The following is a 19,534-nucleotide window of genomic DNA, read 5'->3' as shown; positions in this document are numbered from 1 at the left end:
ATCATCCATGATTTAAATGGCGGAGTGGACTTCATGGGCCGAATGGCCCAACTTCGACTTGTATCTTGTGGTCTTAAGGGGCTGGACATGAAGCCATTAGAGGTGAGTGTAGGTGGGGAGGGAGGGAGGGGATAGGTCACTCTGGGGAGGACGAACAGGTCAAGGGGGTGGGAGGAGCTTCATAGGTAGGGAATGGGGCTTGGCTTGAGCTGGGAGGAGCAGATGGGTAAGAGGAAGAACAGATTAGGGAGGTGGGGACGAGATGGGCTAGTTTTGGGATGCAGTGGTGGGAGTGGAGATTTTGAAGCTTGTGAAATCCACATTGATAGCATTGGGCTGCAGAGTTCCCAAGGCTCAGTTAAGGAAGGACAACAAACATTGATCAGTCAGTCATACATCCAGCAAGAAAACTTTATTTTTTTAAAAAAATAGGATGCATCTGTTAATCAAGTGGCAAAGCATTATCGAGTTTTGAGAAGATTTGTAGCTCAGGGTTCAGGTTCTGGATGTAAGATTGCTCAATGAGCTGGAAGGTTAGTTTTCAGATGATTCGTCACCATTCCAGGTAAAATCATCAGTGAGCCTCCGGTGAAGCGCTGGAGTTCGGTCCCGCTTTCTCTTCAAGTGTTTCGGTTTCCTTGGGTTGGTGATGTCATTTCCTGTTCTTTCTCTCAGAGGATGGGAGATGGATTTGGAGCCAATGTGTCCTCCCTGGTGTAGTTTGTGTATGGAATGAACTGCCAGAGGCTATTATACTCACAGTATTTAAAAGTCACCTGCATGGACACATGAATAGGAAGGGTCTGGAGGGATATGGGCAACATGCTGGCAAATGGAACTAGTCAGTTACGATATCTGGTCGGCCTGAAGGGTTTGTTTCCCTGCTGTACAACTCTGCGACTCTGTCTCTTTGTCTCCCCCTCCCCCTCTCTCATTTGCTCCAGACCCACCCCCCACCACACACACAATCTCTGTCTCTCCATCTCTGTGTGTGTGCGCCTCACTCTCTGTCTGTCTGTGTCTCTCTCTCTCTCGCTGTGCACTTCTCTGTCTCTCTCCTTCTCTTTCACTGTCTCTTTGGTCTTTGTGTGTGTGTGCCCCTCTCTGTCTCTGCCTCCCTCTGTATGTGCTTCTGCCTTTCTCTCTCTCCGTCGACCCCCCACCCACTCTGCGCCGCCCCTCCCCCCGCCTTTTCCTCCATCTCTCTTACTCTCTAGCCGAGCCTCTCCACCCGCTCAGCAGGGAGCGTTGTGAGTTTCTTTCGAACAAAGTTTAAAGATCTCTGTTTGAACCCAACCCATCCGCAATCAGACTGCATTTCTAATCCCCCCCCCCTCTCTCTCTCTCTCTCTCTCTCACACACACACACACACACACACACACACACTGTCTCTTTCTCCCTTTCAGTCAATCCCCTTCCTCTCCTGGTCCTACTCACGCCTTTTCCCACCCCCCGACTCTGCCTCGGCGATGAGTCCGCTGTCTGGATCCCTTTACCCAGGAGTGGGCTGAGGACCCAGCGGTTCGGCAGCGGGGATCTTCGCACCACGCTCCTGGACCCCTACAACCTCCTGTTCTCCAGCGGCCTCCAGCATGACCACCGGGCTAGGAGCAGGCATCCGGGCTGCCGGAGCGCTCGCTGCTCAGTGGCTCAGCCCTGCGCCGCCTTTGCCGGGAGCGGGGATCCGAGGTGGGAGAAGGCCTCTTCGCCCGGCTCCTGGGCACAGCTACCTGCCTGAACAGCTGCCTGGCACCGAGCCTGCGCTCCCCGAGCACCCGGCCGCGGGTCCGCGACGCCTTCCGGGGCTGAGTAGCCGAAAACTATCTCCTACTGCAAGGTGAGAGCGGGGTTTGGGGTGAAGGGAGGACTGGGGACATGAGCACGGTCCCTGTTTCACATCCTGCGCCGCTCCTATCACAAGGCGAGGGGTTGGGAATGTATGTTTTGGGGGTGAGAATAGCCCTCCTCGGGTGAGGGAAGGCTGGGGACATTGGGAGGGTGTCTATTATACAGCCCTGCGCGGGTTTCCGTAGCCGAACAGCCTACTGCTCTCGTACTACAAGGTAAAGGGAAGGAGGGGGTTGGAATGGGGTGGGGTTTCGAGGATAGCCGTCCTGGAAGTGAGAGGACATGGTGAGAGTCACTATTGTACAGCCCAGTGACTGAATGGCTTACAGCTACTGCAAAAGGGTCGGTTTAGGAGAGGGGTGTTGTAGGGAGGTTTGGGGTCACGGGCAGAGCTGCTTTCTGCAGCTGAACAGCTACTGCCACAAGATGAGATGGGAGAAGGTGTTTTCGGAGTGAGGGGATGCTCCCTCACCCCGCCGCTGTGGGAAGTAGGATCTTTATCGCACAGCACTCCGACGACAAGGTGGGAAGGCAGGAGGGGCTCCTGGGGATGAGGGAAGGACAGAACCAGGGTCAGTATAAGGTTAGGGGCTGAACAGACCCCTTCCAGGGGCTATGGGGAGCTCTTGATGCCCTGCACCAAGCGACCAGCCGAGATCGACCCGCAGCTCTCCGACTACAAGGGGACCCTGTCTCAGAGGCTGGAGCATTTCTAGCCGGAGCTCTGAGGGAAAGGGTCATCGCATCCAAAACGTTATCTCGGTACTTTTTCTTCACAGATGCTGAGCATTTTCAGCAACTTGTGTTTGCATTTCTACCCGGAGGTGGGTTTGTGGAGAGACACCATGGGAAGGGAATGGGTGTGGGGTTTGATGGGGCAGTCACAGAGACTGTCGAGAGAGAGAGAGAGGCAACCCCTGTGTCAGGGTTTGGAAAATCTCCGGCAGTGCTTCATTTCTCTCTCAGCCGAAGGCGCTGCGTGCTTTGGTTTCCTTTGCTCTTGTACTCTCTCCCCCTGTGAATAAAGCCAGAGTGAGAGAGAGAGAGTTTGTGGTGGGAGAGAGAAAAGGGACAGAAAGATGGAAATAAAGGAGCATGACAAGGGAGTGAAATTAGGGCCAGCAGAGGTGAGAGAGGGGGAGAGAATCAGAGTGAGGGAGGAAGAGTGATAAAACACAAACAAAAGAGAATGGGAGGTAACGAGGTGTTCATGAGCATGAAACAGCAGGACATGCAGCATCAGAGGCCAGGGAAGCTGATGTCAGCCTGTCTGCTGTGTTCATCTCCCTTCCTCTGTTCCCCCCCTCCTCCTGCCCCTTTGCCCCCCTCCTGCTGCCCCTTTGCCCCCCCGCCCCCTCATCCTCCTGCCCCTTTGCCCCCACTCCTCCTCCTGCCCCTTTGCCCCCCCTCCTCCTCCTGCCCCTTTGCCCCCCCTCCTCCTCCTGCCCCTTTGCCCCCCCTCCTCCTCCTGCCCCTTTGCCCCCCTCCTCCTCCTGCCCCTTTGCCCCCCCTCCTCCTCCTGCCCCTTTGCCCCCCCTCCTCCTCCTGCCCCTTTGCCCCCCCTTCCTCTTGCTCCCTCCATTCATCCATTCCTTCTTCCAGTCAGTCCTCGCTCCCTCCCTCCCTCGCTCCCTCCCACCAGCCATCCATTCCTCCCTCCCTCGCTCCCTCTAGTCAGTCAAAACAACTAAGAAAATTACAGCACAGGAACAGGTCCTTCAGCCCTCCAAGCCTGCGCCGATCAAGATCCTCTGTCTCACCTGTCACCTATTTTCTCACGGTCTGTGTCCATTTGCTCCCTGCCCATCCACGTGCCTGTCCAAATATATCTTAAAAGACGCTAACGTGTCTGCGTCTCCCACCTCCGCTGGCAACACGTTCCAGGTGCCCACCAACCTCTGTGTAAAGAACTTTCCATGCATATGTCCCTTAAACTTTGCTCCTCTCACTTTGAACTCATGACCCCTCGTAATTGAGTCCTCCACTCTGGGGGTAAAAAGCTTTTTGCTGTTCACCCTGTCTATACCCTCATGATTTTGTGGACCTCAATCAGGTCCCCCCCAATCTCCATCTTTCTCATGAAAATAATCCTAGTCTACTCAACCTCTCTTCATGGCGAGCACCCTCCATACAAGGCAGCATCCTGGTGAACCTCCTCTGCACCCTCTCCAAAGCATCCACATCCTTTTGGTAATGTGGCGACTGGAACTGTGCACAGTAGTCCAAATGTGGCCAAACCAAAGTCCGATACAACTGCAACATGACCTTGGCAAGTCTTGTACTCAATACCCCATCCAATGAAGGAAAGTATGCCATATGCCTTCGAGACCACCCTATTGACCTGCGTTGTCACCTTCAGGGAACAATGGACCTGAACACCCAGATCTCTCTGTTCATCAATTTTCCCCAAGACTTTTCCATTTACTGTATAGTTCGTCCTTGAATTTGATCTTCCAAAATGCATCACCCTGCATTTGCCCGGATTGAACTCCATCTGCCATTTATCTGCCCAACTCTCCAGTCTACCTATGTTCTGCTGTAACCTCTGATAGTCCCCTTCACTATCGGCTTCTCCATTCCTCCCTTGTAGTGCGATTAGGCAAGACTAAGGAGGCATAGAATGGGTTAGCAAAATGCAGGGCAATGGGGACAATTGAATTGTGGAGCTGGTTTAAGGAGCAGATATTGCGTGTCCTTGATAGGTACGTCCCTGTCAGGCAGGGAGGAAGCGATCAGCTAAGGGAACCGTGGTTTACTAAAAAAATTGTATCTCTTGTTAAGCAGAAGAGGGAGGCTGATGTGACGATGAGACCAGATGGTTCACATGAGGTGATGGAGAGCTACAGATTAGTTAGGAAGGATTTAAAGAGAGAGTTAAGAAGAGCAAGGAGGGTACACGAGCAGACACTGGCAGGTAAATAAAGGAGACCCCGAAAGCTTTCGATAGGTATGTGAGGAATAAGAGGATGACTTGGGTAGGCATAGGGCCAGTCAAAGACAGAAGTGGGAAGTTGTGTGTGGACGCTGTGGAGATTGGAGAGGTGCTAAATTAATGTTTCTCATCTGTTTTCACTGAGGGACAGGAGAATATTGTAGAGGAGGTGACTGAGTTAGAGGCTACTAGAATTGAAAGGGTTAAGGTTAGTAAGGAGGAAGTGTCATCAATTCCACAACGTGTGACGGTAGGTAAAGCCCCTGGGCCTGATAGGATTTTTCCGAGGATTGTCTGGGATGCTAGGGAGGAGGTGGTGGAGCCTTTGGCCTTGATCTTGGAGTCCTCATTATCTACAGGTTTCGTACCAGAGGAGTGGAGGATTGCAAATGTTGTGCCCTTGTTCAAGAGGGGCAGTAGGAATGACCCAGGCAATTATAGACCTGTGAGCCTTAGGTGTGTTGCAGGAAAAATTTTGGAAAGGATTATAAGAGACAGGATTTATAATCATCCAACAAGCAACAACTTGATTGGAGATAGTCAGCATGGATTCGTCAAGGGCAGGTCGTGTCTCACAAACCTCACTGAGTTTTTTGAGAAGGTGACCAAACATGTGGATGAGGGTCGGGCAGTTGGCGTGGTGTACATGGACTTCAGTAAAGTCTTTGATAAGTTTCCCCATGGTAGGCTCTCGGAGAAAATACAGAGGCTCGGGATTGAGGGAGATTTAGCCATTTGGATTAGAAACTGGCTTTCGGTAAGAAGGCAACAAGTGGTGGTTGATGGAAAATATTCAGCCTGGAGTCCGGTTACGCGTGGTGTGCCTCAAGGATCTGTTTTGTGACCACTGCTGTTTGTCATTTGTATAAATGACTTGGACGCAGGAATTGGTGGATGGGTTTGTGAGTTTGCAGATGACACTAAAGTCGGTGGAGTGGTGGACAGTGTGGAAGAATGTTGCAGGTTGCAGGGAGACTTGGATAAACTGCAGAATTGTCCCGAAATTTGGCAAATGGAGATTAATATGGATAAATGTGAGGTGATTCACTTTGGGAGGAATAATAGGAAGGCAGAACACCGGGTCAACGGAAAGATTATTGGCAGTGTAGATGAGCAGAGGGATCTTGGTGTCCATCTACATAGATTCCTGAAAATTGCCACCCAGGTTGATAGTGCTGTTCAGAAGTCTGATGGTGTTTTAGGTTTCATTGGTAGAGGGATTGAGTTGCGGAGACGTGATGTCATGCTGCAACTCTACAAAACGCTAGTGCGGCCTCGGTTCGAATATTGCGTGGTCGCTCCATTACAGGAAGGATGTGGAATCGTTGGAACAGGTGCAGAGGAGATTTACCAGAATGTTGCCTGGTCTGGAGCGAAGGTCTCATGAAGAAAGGCTGAGGAACTTGGGTCCCTTCTCATTGGAGAGAAGGAGGCTCAGGGGGATTTAATAGAGATATACAAGATGGTCAGTGGATTAGATAGGGTGCACAGTGAGAGTCTTTTTCCGAGGATGATGACTTCAGCTTGTACAAGGGGGTGCAGCTACACATTGAGGGGTGATGGATTTAAGACAGATGTCAGAGGCAGGTTCTTTACTCAGAGAGTGGTAAGGGCGTGGAATGCCCTGCCTGCCAATGAAGTTAACTCAGCCACATGAGGGGCATTTAAACAGCCCTTGGATCAGCATATGTTTGACAATAGGATAGTGCAGGGGAATGGGCTTCGATTAGTTCACAGGTCGGCGTAACATGGAGAGCCGAAGGGCCTGTTCTGCGTTGTGTTCTTCTATGTTCAGTTACAGTTCACAGATTACTCTACCACTCATTTTAGTGTTGTGTGAAAAGGATAATGAACATCTGCAGAAGGACGCAGAAAGTGTCAGTGAATGGACAATGGCAGATGGAGTGCAACGATGGTAAATGTGAGACTCCATTTTGGTAGCAATTAGGGCAAAATGGAGTATTAGTTAAATGGTGAAAAATTGTAGCATGCTGCTATTCCCCGGTTGAATGTTTTAAAGGCCAAGACAGACAGATCTTTGAACAGCAAAGGAATTGAGTTTAAAAATCGGGAGGGGATGCTTAAGTTGTATAGGGTGCTGGTGAGGCTTGATGTCGAATAGTTTGTACAGTTTTAGTCTCCTCACTTGAGAAAGGATGTGCTGGCAGTGGAGGGGGTGCAAAGGAGCTTCACAAGATTGATTCCACAATTGAAAATGTTGCTGTATGGGGAGAGATTGAGGAGACTTGGATTGCACTCTCTGAGACTTCGAAGAATGAGGGGTGTTCTAATAGCACCTTTTAAAATGATGAAAGAAATAGATAGGAAAGAAACACGGAAGTTGTTTCCGCTGATGGGTGAAATTACAACCAGGCAGCACAGCCTCAAAATAAGGGTGAACAGTTTGAAGACTGAGTTGAGGATGAGCTTCTTCATCCAAAGGGTTGTGAATCTGTGGAATTCTCTGCTCAGTGAAACAGTCAAGGTTCCCTGGTTGAATGTTTTAAAGGCCAAGACAGATAGATCTTTGAACAGGAAAGGAATTGAGTGTTATGGTGAATGGGAGGGTAAGTGGAACTGAGTCCGCAAAAAGATCAGCGATGACCTTATTGAATGGCGGAGCGAGCTGGAAGAGACAGATGACCTACTCCTTTATTTCTTCTGTCCATATGTCCTTAGATTGCCATCCTTGTCATTCCTCCTTCCCTGGAATAGGCCAGTTCTGAACGCTGATCAGTAGGTCTTTAAATATCTCCCGCGTATCAAATGCCGACTTGTTCAATCAAAGCTCCTCCCAATTAATACTGCTCAGCTCCTACCTAATACTGATGTAATTTTCCTTCCCACAATTTCGTAGCTTCCCCCAAGGTCCTGATTATTCATAGCTATCTTAAAATGTAAGGAGAGGCGATCACCCCGTTTAAGAAGCTCCTGGTTCAGTGTTTTTCCCCATGTGGGAGTCAACTACAGGTTTTCTTGTTCCAAGGTTGGGGAGGAAATAGCCGATTGGTATTATTGCTGGACTGTTAATTCAGAGACTTAGATAACATTCTGGGGACCTGTGTTCAAATCCCAGCACAGCAGGTGGTGGAATTTGAATTGAATACAAAAGAAAATCATGAATGAAGAATCTAATGATGACCATGAATCCATTGTCAAATGTCAGAAAAACCCACCTGCTTCACTGATGTCCTTTCGGAAAGGAAACTGCCATCCTTACATGGTCTGGCCTACATGTGACTGCAGACCCACAGCCAGATGATTGACTCTGAACTGTCCCCTGGGCAATTCGGGATGGACAATAAACACTGCCGAGCTAGTGATGTCGTCCTCCCATTAGCAAATAAATAAAATTGGATTCTATGTCTTCCGATTGAAGATCGTTTCTTGTTCTCACAGTAATTTCATCGCTTAGTCAGTTTCCCTCTTGCCTGTCTTTTTGGAATGTCACGTAGCCCTGCACATTTACCTCCAGTGTTGATCGCCTTATAACCATGTCTTTGTAATAGCTCTCAAATCATGCCCGTCAACCTGTATGTGTGCTACGAATTTGTTGATTTTGTTCTGAATACAATGAGCACGCAAGCAAAGAGTCATTAATTTTGATTTATAACTTTATTTCACCTCTTGACACTATTTACAGCTGTTTTCTGTTTCTACATGCAGTCTTTTCCAGTCCCATGCTGAGTATTGTTATCCCAATAGTTCTTTAATGTCAGTGTGTGTGTATTCCTGGGCGACTATGCTCGTGTGGTCTACGGAGTTGTGGAGGTCACAGTTCTAGGACAGCCATTTCATAGGCCTCTGCTGCAGGTAAGAAGAAAAGAAAATCTCTTGCTCTGAGCTCTGCAAACCAGGGCAATGTCAAAAAGGAACCAAGGTCAAAAGTTTCAACAAGAATCTCAAAATTAACTGCTGAATTCACATAAGCATTCCGGGGATCGCCCAATGTAGTGGCCACAACATCCCACTTTCTATTCCTCACAAACAATCCAAAGGCTGAACTATCCGTATCCCTCTTAACGGTTATGTTTTTTGAGCTAATTTCTTGTTTCTAACTTGTGTGTATTTGTGGTGCCTTATGACTTCTTGCGTTTAGCAATTGGTAAACTCACTTTCTCACTAATTCAGTAAAACCTAGTTTTATAGAATCCCCAGTGTGGAAACAGGCCATTCAGTTCAAGAAGTCCACAGCAACCCTACAAAGAGCATCCCACCCAGACCCATCCCCATTCCCTACTCTATCCCTGTCAGCCTGCATTTCCCATGGCTAATATACCTAACCTACACGTATGTGGGCAATGTGGGTAATTCAGCATTCCCAATCCACCTAACCTGCACATCTCTGGACTGGTCAAAACAATGATTCGATTTGAATTAGTTAGAATGCAGCTGTTAACAGTAATCCTCCGTCCCTGTGTTGGAGCGAGATTTAACATTCAAGATCAAAAATGAAACACTTGAACAAGGTAGCTCAAATTGAGGTTGTTGACTTGCTCGCCGAGCTGGCTTGTTTTCATTGAGACGTTTCGTCACCATGATTGGTGACATCACCAGTAGAGCCTCCAACGAAACAATGTTACTTTACTCTGTCTGGAATTTATACTGTCCGGTCTGTTACCATGAGTACTGTCATTTCGGGTTTTGATCTGTATGGGTTTGTATGTGCAGTCCAATTGTATCTGTTTGTTGGTTGCATTATGGGTGGAGAATCACGCCACTCATATGAAACTGGGACAAGGTAACCATAGTAGCCCAAGCCAAGTGTAGACACGCAGAGGAATTCCTAGAGGCATGGTTCTCCACCCATTCTGCAGGCTCACATTCTTGGTCTCTTCAGTTTGAATATGATCACTTAACCATATCCTTTATGACAAACAACAGAGTCTTACTTCCTAAAATCTTCAAACAGGACTGTCCAGACAGATCCACTTGTTCTCATGATATCGTCTTCTGTTGGAGGGCTTCCGAAATGTCTGCATTCTTCCTCAACTGAGCATTCCTTGCGTTCGTGGTTGACAGAGCTCTCGGCCATGTCCAACCCATGTCCTACACTTTGGCCTCACCCCTGATGAGGTACCCTGGTCCTCAATGACCAACCCATCAATATCCACATCGAGAAGAACATCAGCCACGATTTCTAACAAGATCCCACCACCAGGCATATATTCCCCTCCCCTCCCTTGTCAGCCTTCCGCAGGGACCATTCCATCAGGACACCTCGGTCCACTCCTGATCCGTTCACAACACCTCCCCATAACCCGACAGCACTTTGCATGCCACCACAGAAGGCATAACATCTGCCCATTTACTTCCTCCCGCTTCACTATCCAAGGCTTCCAGGGGAAGCAGCGATTTACCCACACTTCACTCAATCTAGTCTACTGTATTCACTGCTCTCAATATTGTCTCGCTCTGCATCGGGGAGACGAAACACAGACTGACCAACCACTTGGCTGAACACCTATATTCTGTCCATAAAAATGGCCCCAGGTTTCCAATTGCCTGTCACTTGAGCACCCCATCATGATCCCTGGCCAAAATCTCTGTCTCAGGCTTGCTGCAGTGCTCCAGTGAGTGCAAGGTTGAAGACAAAAATCTCATGTTTGCTTTGCAGAACACCTCCGCTCGGTTCGCAATCAACAACAGCACCTTCCAGTCGCCAACCATTTTAACTCCTTTAACTCCCCCTCCCATTCCTTAGACGGCATGTCCATCATGGGCCTCCTGCAGTGCCACAATGATGCCACCTGAAGGGGGCAGGAGCAGCAACTCATATTCCGCTTGGGAACCCTGCAGCCCAATGGTATCAATGTGAACTTCACAAGCTTCAAAGTCTCCCCTTCCCCCACTGCATCCCAAAACGAGCCCAACTGCATCCCAAAACCAGCCCAGCTTGTCCCACCTCCCTAACCTGTTCTTCCTCTCACCTATCCCCTCCTCCCACCTCAAGCCGCACCTCCATTTCGTACCGACTAACCTCGTCCCGTCTCCTTGACTTGTTCGTCCTCCCCGGACTGACCTATCCGCTCTCTACCTCCTCACCTACACTCATCTCTACTGGCTCCATCCACACCTCTTTAACTTGTCTGTCTCCTTTCCACCTATCTTCTCCTCTATCCATCTTCAATCCGCCTCCCCCTCTCTCCCTATTTATTTCAGAACCCTCTTCCCCCTTCCCCTTTTCTGATGAAAGGTCTCAGCCCAACATCTAAGCTTTTGTGCTCCTGAGATGCTGCTTGGCCTGCTGTGTTCGTCCAGCTGCACACTTTGTGATCTCGATGTGTCTTAACAACCTCATTAAGTGAGTTCTGGAGAGAACTATGCAGGGGAGACTTAGGGTTTGTCATTCTAACTTGCCTGTCCTGAAAGATGAAAGTTGGTTTATTTTGGATGTTTGTTTCATAGCTATGAAAGATATCCTGAAAGGATTTTTCATATCTTTTGTTGAGAATTTTACCCGTTTAGTCACTCTAATCCTTTTCCTTTTTTAAAGTTTGCTTGGTAGTCATAAATTTCAAATATCGGCCGAATTTTATTCGGCTTTGTATTGGTTCTCCGTGATTCCCCGTTAATGGCTCCGTGACCTGCTAGCTAATTACAGAATTTATCATTGATGTGCCTGTCATAAAATCTTTAGTCTTATACTATGTATTCCCAATTTCAGGAGAAAGTCCTGAGACCTTTTAAAGGAAAGGGGTTTAGAAAGAACACTTAAGTTCTATAGATCCAAGTCATGAATAGTTGATAAATTATTTGCACTTCATATTTCCAGAATCTACCCCGGAAGAGAGAGCCCAGAGAATTGCCAAAGCTGTCTGCAAGCAGTCAATTGACGTGAAGGAAAATTGGGAGCAATTGAAAACCCATGCGAGCAACTGGCAGAACAAGGTGGAAAAGGCGTTAGAGAAACTTCAAGAACTGCAGAAAGCTCTGGATGATCTTGAGTCTCATGTGATAACAGCTGAGGGGGTCCACATTGATTGGCAACCTGTGAATGACCTGTTTATTGACGCATTGCAGGATCACATGGATAAAACCACAGTAAGTGCAATTACTTTACACTTCACTTATGAACAGATGTAACCGCAATGTTGTATGGAGACGATCAGTAATATGAGTAGTGAAGTAATATTGATTGAATGGTTGTTAACTTAATTTGTAAATTAAAACTTAGTTGAGCATGCCTTCTGATGATATCACATTGGTAATATGAGTATAATTGAGGATTTTATTGGTCAGTGACATCAAGTGAGTTATCTGCTTGTTGCCATGTTATCAGGACTAAAGGTGAAGTCTGACCACGCCATTTGGCCACTCCTTAGAGAGACACAACTGGTTATGATTTAACCTGAAGATCACCATGCCTCGGGCAAGTAAAGGGGTTGAGGCGAAGATCCTTTGTGGTAAGGTCACTGGTGTGGCAATTGAGCCCTCTCTGCAGGGCATCACTCTGCATCACAAACCAACTGTTCAGCCCACGGAATTTGAATAGAATTCTCATGAAGTTAGCGAGAGGGATACTACACGAGAGGGATACTACTGAATAGATCGATGTTTTGAAAAGCGGATGAGATATGAGCAAAAGTTTAATTGATGTGGAAGACCAGCCACAATCATCATCAATGGTGGAGCAAGCTTGAGCGGCCATGCAACATTGTGCTGCCGCTATTTGACTTGTTCAGTGGAAAGGAAGGAAGATGGTCCAAGTGTCAAAAATGCTGAAGACCACATCCTTGTACAACCTCAAAATTTGATTGTGTTCAGCATATTATCACTCCTGGTACCCCTAAATCCTGGTCTATCATCTCAGCAGCTTGACTCTGCCCAAAAGCTGGTTACTTGTGACATTTTTGAAGGATCTTCCCAAGTCTGAAAATCATTTTTGTTTTTGTGCAATCAGAGTTGGCCAGTGTGGAAGGAGGTCATTTGGCATATCATAGCTCTTTGAAATAACTCCCCAATTCGTCCCCCTCTGCTTGGCAATGACTTCAACCACTTATAAAATCTCTTTAATGGAGGGATACTTTGAAGACATCTGAAAGGAGTATTAACGATCCCAGAATACAACTGAGCCTTATTAAGTTGTTAGTTCAGATGATCAAGAGCTTGATCAAAGAGGATTGTTTGAAAAAGTGCCTTAAAAGAGGAAATGTACAGAGGCTAAGAGGTGTAGGAAGTTAGTGAGTTTTGAAAGATTTGTGCTCAGGTTGAGGTTCTGGATGCGAGTTTGCTCGCTGAAGGTGGAGGAAGTCTCTTCTTGGGTTTGAAGCCTACACAATTAAATGTTTGGCAACCAGTAGTGGGCCGTTTGAAATCAAGAGTGGGCAAGAGGACGTAATTAGACGAGTGCCGATATCCTCAAGTATGGTTGGATTGGTGGGGATTACCAAAGTAGCGATAGGCATAGCCAAGGAACGATTTGTAAACAAAAATGAGAATTCAATAAAATTACTGTTAATAGTATCAGTTAGGTGGAAAGTACAGAGAATAGGACTTGGTTCAAGATGAGACTCATGCACTGGAGTTTTAGATGACCTCAAGTGTTCAATGGGCAAAAGTGGGACTCCAGCAGGGAATGCATTGGTATTGTCAGGCCCAGAGTGAAGTAGTTCCAGATGAAGGTTTCACTGCTAATGAGCCAAGACAAGAGACAGGTAGGCAGGATTGAAAAGATGGAAAGAGACAGCTTCAGGGATTGCATGAATGTGTGGTCGGACGTTCATCGTGGGATAAACAAGATGCCAAGGTTGTGCTGAGACAAGCGTAACATTACATTGTTGCCAAGGCGGAGTAATGCAGTCAGTAGGCAGTGAATAGAGGTTGGTGTGGGGACCACAAACAGTGGTCTTCCCAGTTTTAAATTGTTATCTCTACATAGTTCCGCAACTTTATGTTCTGTTCAAAAGGCATTACTGACAAGAAAACAGAAGTTAGCCATTTGTTTACTTGTTAATATATCTTGATTTTTCCACCATCTTCTCCAATTATGAACACCACATGTGAAGTGTACTAAGTGAACCATTCAAACCTTCAAAGGAAATGTTAAAATTGTGGAATATAAAGTTAAATTTATTTTCTTGAAAATTTAAATAAATTACATGAAGGTTTGACCAAGACTGAAAGGAATTATATGGAACACCAGATGAATAAAACAAGCAGTAGTAAGGTGGTATTAGCTGAATGTTCCTGAAGAAAGAGAACACAGCCAACCTTTCTTCCATCAGGGGGATTAATTGTGTGGTGTCAGACACAGTTGATTAAATCATTCCTTCTGTCTTTACTGTCTGACTGTACTATGGTTGTAATATTTCCTTTTTTAAAGGCTCAAGGCTCGACATACTTCTCATTTTCTAAATTTTAAGAAGTTGGCTTCTTGTCAAGTCACGGTAGGACTGAAAACACAGTCTATGACTGTTTGAAGTCACATGACACCAGCTTATCGTCCAACAGGCTCATTTCAAGTCACACAAGCTTTTGGAGTGCAGCCCCTTCATCAGGTGCAGTTGGTGAGGTGACCACACAGACAAACAATTTATAAGCAGAGAGATCAAAAGATCATAGAATTGGCCTGAGTGGAGTGTCAGATAATAACTCTCTAACACTCTTGGTAGCCTGTATAAGCAAGTAAAGTGTTTATAAAGTCAATGTCAGTGCTGTGCTGTCATGATAATCAGGCAGCGCAACTGGAATGTACAAGGTGACATCTCGGGTCAGACTCTGACTTGTAGTTTAGAGGCTTGTGTTCAGAATCTGTCTTAGAGTTTTAACCTTTATTTCAAAACCAGGAATTTATAACACACCACACTGACTGTGACTACAAGCTGTGTGTTTCTTCAACAAAATATCTGCAACTAAACAAACATCCTGGATGAAGACTTATTATCTGACACTCCACTCACACCAGTTGTATGATCTTTTGATCTGTCTGCTTATAAATTGTGTGCCTGTGTGTTTTCCTCTCTGACCGCACGTGATGAAGGGACTGCACTTCAAAAGCTTGTGTGATTTCAAATAAACCTGTCAGATTATAACCTGATGCCATGTGGCTTCTGACTTTGTCCATCCTAGTCCAACACCAGCACCTCCACATTATAAGTGTTTGGAACCAAGTCAGTGCAACAGGCATAGGTCGAACATTTGACTTCGGAAGGATGCCTCGTGCTGAAAAGTTTATTAATAACAAAGGATTTCTCCATTATGCCATCTATCATAACATGCTGCGCCTCACAGTCATAATGAAAGGATGCCCACTTTAATTTAGCAGCGCCAAGAACAGTTATGGACATTTTTAGCATGGGAGAAGGCCATTCAACCTATTTTATCTGTACCAGCTCTCTCCCAGAGCAAAAAAATTAATCCTTTTCTCGAATTCATTCCACATATTTCACAGGATTGAAATATATAGGTACATAGTTAAGTGATTTTAACATCGAGTGAGCAGTTCTCGCACTTCACCTTGTCACTAACAATTGAAAACGTGACTTAGAAAGAGTGGGTCTTTATTTTGTTCTGTTGTGATGATGAAGAAGATGCAAGTCGAAGTGCTGGAACTGGCCTCTTGAACTTAGAAACATTTAAATGTGTATAAAATGAATTCTGTGCGCATCTATTACAAGCAGTTTTATGGAAGGAAAAGGTACCAAAGAAGATTTGGTGTGTTGTACTTGATGCTATTATACTCCAACCTGTGAAAACAGAACTCTATGACTGTGAGTGTTGAGATCTGAGAGGGTGCTATCTTGTTTGAATTTACATTGCTAAGTCTAGGCCTATTTTCTCAACAGCAAAATTGGTAATCCAGAAAGAAATGGATGTTTCTCGCATTTGTTGGCTGTAAGTGTCTGTTTAAAGTTTGAGTACAGTGTCCTCATATACAGGTGCTTAACCTGCTTTTACAGTTTGAACATTTGTTGTGCCAATGAAAATTGTTTGAATGGTTTCACCTCCAGTTTTCTTCTTTGTACATATTTGGTATTTTTTCAGGTTAAGGACTGCCTGCAAAATCTGAGATTGGGTTTTGAAACACATCAACCTTTGCTTGCGAGAGATAATGGTAACTGCAGATGCTAGAGAATGCGAGATAACAATGTGTGGAGCTGGATGAACACAGCAGGCCAAGCAGCATCTCAGGAGCACAAAAGTTGACATTTCGGGCCTCGACCCTTCATGCGAGAGAACGTAACGTAAGAAAGAAGAACAGGACTAAGTAGTATTATCCTTCAAAGCCTTGTTGAGTTGATTTGTCCTGTTTTGTTCCTTACTTTTACATTTATTAAATCCACATTTTTTAAAGCATTCTTTCACAGGATGAGGGCACTGATAGCAAGGCTAACATTCATTTCCCATCCAGGAATGGCTTGGTAGGCCATTTTGGAAGTCAGTAGAGAGTCAACCATATTCCTGTGAATTTGAAGTCAGATACCAGAATTGTGAAGGGATGCAGATTCCCTTCCCGAAAGAATAGATTAGTGAATTCAGTTTTCTGTTAAAATAATTTATGATAGTTTCATCGTCACTGTTACTTTTAACTCGAGATCTTTATTAATTAAATGTCATTTCCAGCAGATGCTTTTGTATATTATATTTAATATTAGGATTTTAGTTTTAACTTAATTTCTTATTAACATTTAATCATTAATTTCAGGATGTTTCTCAGATTTTATACGCTTCCTCTCCATTAGGTTTTTAAAGAAGAAATTGCCCCAGTCAAACAAGAAGTCAAAATATTAAATGATCTGGGATGTCAGTTATCTCCGCTTGATGTCTCTTTCTCTCCAAAGATTTCTCACCAGCTTGATGACCTAAATATGAGGTTGAAATTTATACAGGTAACAGTGAAAACATTTTCTAAACTAGCCAATCTGTTGAAGAAAGTATGTCCAAATAATTTGGCTTCAAATATATGAGCAAGATAAAGAACCCTTTCAACTGAAGCAAGCAATTAATATTTTATTATCATGGTTTATGAAGTTATCCAATTTTATCATATAACTTTTTCAAAAATACAATGTTCTTGTCTGTAGTTTGCACTTTAGAATGTAATCGCAAAACAAAATCCAAATAGTGAGAGATGTGAGCATCCGAACTACAGTCTGAAATGGTTCAGGACTGGAACAATTTGAATATATTCAGGATGAAGCTGCAGGTAGCAGGTATTTTTCCCGATCCATCTAAAAGAATTTGGAATTGGAACATTGTGCTCACTGCTGTACACTTCAGTATTATGTATTGTTTCATATTTTAAGTCCCTGAGAAAGACATACTTTAATGAATTACAACAAAGATATACTTGATGCATTGAAGGGAAGAATGACATAAAGTTGTCTGAACTGCATGTATTTCTTTCAATTGAGCAGATTTTGATTGATGTCAGCAAAGTAGTAGATGAAAGTTTTATTTATCCCATAAAGCCGCATGAAATGTTTTATTGAGCAAATTATTTCAGTCTTGTTCTGTGTCAGCAGCTCGCTTGGCCATGTAGCACAATAAAACTCCTTATCGGTTCTAGCAAGCAGACAAAAACATAAATAGCACCAGGATCTGGATGTTCTACCTCTTGACCCTACCTCACCATCCGATAAGAGATGGCTGACCTGCCCAGGACTCAACTCCTCTTCTATACCAGCTTCTCAGACCGCTCAAGTTCTCTATTTCAAAAATCTTATCTACCACCTTCTTTAAATACTTCCAGTGATCTACCTTTCACAATTCTCTTGTATTCTAAACAATCGCTACCTGCTGAAAGAAGAAATTCCTTTGCATCTCAGGTTTCAATAAATGTTCCCTTCTTCTGTAACTATGTTGCTGAGTTTGAGATTTCCACAATAATGGAAACATTGTCTTCACATCTAGCCTGTCAAGCCCTCTCAAAATTTTGTGTTTCAGTAAGATCACCCCTCATTCTTCTAAACTTGAATGAATAAAGACCTTCTGTGCAACCATTCTTGATAAATCATGATCCGATGAATCAGCCCGGTGAGTCTCTTTTGAACTGCTTCCTATGGCTGTGTATCCTTTCTTGTATTTCTCCAAGTGTGACCTCCTCAATAGCCTGATCAGTTGCAAAAACACTTGCCCATTTTTAAACTGAAACCTCCTTACAATAAAGGCCAAAATTCCATTTGCCTTCTTAATTACTTGCATCACCATCGTCATGGCTCACATCAACTCCAACCTACCAAAGTGCTTTGATCCTTTGCAATTCACCTACCACTGCAACAGGTCTCCAGCTGATACCGTCTCCCTGGCCTGACAGTCATCCCTGGAATGTCTGGATAACAAGGATACCTACATCAGTCTGTTACTTATTGATCAGAGCACCACCTTCCACACTGTAATTCCAAACAAACTCCTCTCTAAACTCTGAGACCTGCGCCTCAGCATCCCTCTGTGTAACAGGATTCTCGACTTCCTGACCCAGAGACCACAATCAGTAAGGATAGATGACAACACTTGCTCCACCGTAAGCCTCAACACCGGTGCCCAGCAAAGCTGCCCCTACTCTATACTCCTTATGCAATCATGACTGCGTGGCCCCAACTCCATTTACAAGTTTGCTGATGACGCTTCCATTGTAGGTCGGACCTCAAACAACAATAAGTGAGATTACAGGAAAAGCAATTGAGTGCTTGCTGGCATGATGGAAAGATAACAATCTGTCCATCAGCATAAGCAAAATGGAGGAGCTGGTCATTTTTTTCAGGAAGCTTCTGTCTGCAGCAATGGTGCTGAGGTGGAGATGGTTGATAGTGTGAAGTTCCTGGGAATGTTGCTCACCAACAATCTGTCCTGGCCAATCCATGTCGACATGATGGTCAAGGAGGCTAAGGAAATTCAGCATGTCCATGAGGACCCTACCTGTTTTTGTAGATGCATCCTATCTGGATGCATCACTGTGTGGTATGGCAGTTGCTGTTCCCAAGACTGCAAGAAGCGAAAGAGAATCATGAGCACAGCCCAATCCGTCACGCAAACTAGCCTTCCATCCATTGACTCCATCTACACTTCCCACTACCTTGAGAAAGCAACCAACATAATCAAAATACCCCCTCACTCTGATTATACTCTCTTCCGTCCTCTTCTGTCGGGCAGAGGATATCAGTTTGAATAAGCGTACAAATAGATTTAAGAACAGCCACTTTCCTGTTGTGACTTTTGAATGGACCTCTCAAATGTTAATTCTGATCTCTCTCTCTCAGCCTCTTCTCTCTGGCTGTAACACTATTCTGCACTTTGTACGGTGTGATTTGCCTACACAGCATGCAAATCAACACTTTTCACAGTATCTCAGTACATGTGTCAGCAACAAAGCAATCATTCACCTGCATGCTAGTATGTGTTTCATGGACGAGAGCATCCAAGTCCCCTACCATGCATTTTCTTTAGAGTCTATCTTTTGATCCTTCCTACCAAAGTGTACTTTCCGACATTAAACTCTCTCTGCCAACTTTTTTCCGACTTGCTTGACCTGTCTATCCCCTTGCAGATTCTTTCTGTCCTCATGACAACATTCCCTTACTCTATTTTTGTAGCATCAGCAAATTTGAATGAATTTATGCCTTGTCCCCTCCTCTAAGTTAGGAATATAGAGAGTAAATAATTCTCGTCCTTGGACTGATCCCTGTGGCACTCCACTAGTTATGGCTTTTCGGCCTGATAAAGATGGTGGTTAGAAAATAACTGGCTGAACCACTGAAATGAAAAATGTGAAAAAATATGCGTTTTCATTGTTTGTGAAATACTTAAATCAG

At 45.0% G+C, this 19,534-nt stretch overlaps 1 long non-coding RNA gene across 10 annotated transcripts in view; it reads left to right on the top strand.

Moving 5' to 3' along the window:
* The first annotated feature begins 234 nt into the window (after positions 1-234).
* LOC132207985 (uncharacterized) overlaps positions 235-19,534 on the top strand; it is a 32,919-nt gene continuing 13,619 nt past the window's right edge. The window contains exons 1-6 of one of the 10 annotated variants that reach the window (XR_009444082.1): positions 235-1,838; positions 8,448-8,594; positions 11,557-11,825; positions 15,768-15,967; positions 16,466-16,612; positions 16,820-16,936. This is a non-coding gene — a long non-coding RNA (uncharacterized LOC132207985). Of the gene's footprint in view, positions 1,839-3,386; positions 4,764-8,447; positions 8,595-11,556; positions 11,826-15,767; positions 15,968-16,465; positions 16,613-16,807; positions 16,937-19,534 lie in introns of those variants that run through there. The other 9 variants (XR_009444081.1, XR_009444080.1, XR_009444086.1 and 6 more) reach the window with 9 other exon arrangements.

The sequence above is a fragment of the Stegostoma tigrinum genome, unplaced genomic scaffold (assembly GCF_030684315.1).
Source record: "Stegostoma tigrinum isolate sSteTig4 unplaced genomic scaffold, sSteTig4.hap1 scaffold_237, whole genome shotgun sequence".
Taxonomy (NCBI): Eukaryota; Metazoa; Chordata; class Chondrichthyes; order Orectolobiformes; family Stegostomatidae; genus Stegostoma; species Stegostoma tigrinum.
The sequence above is the reverse complement of the archived record's forward strand: the minus strand, read 5'-3'. Positions and strand labels throughout refer to the sequence as shown.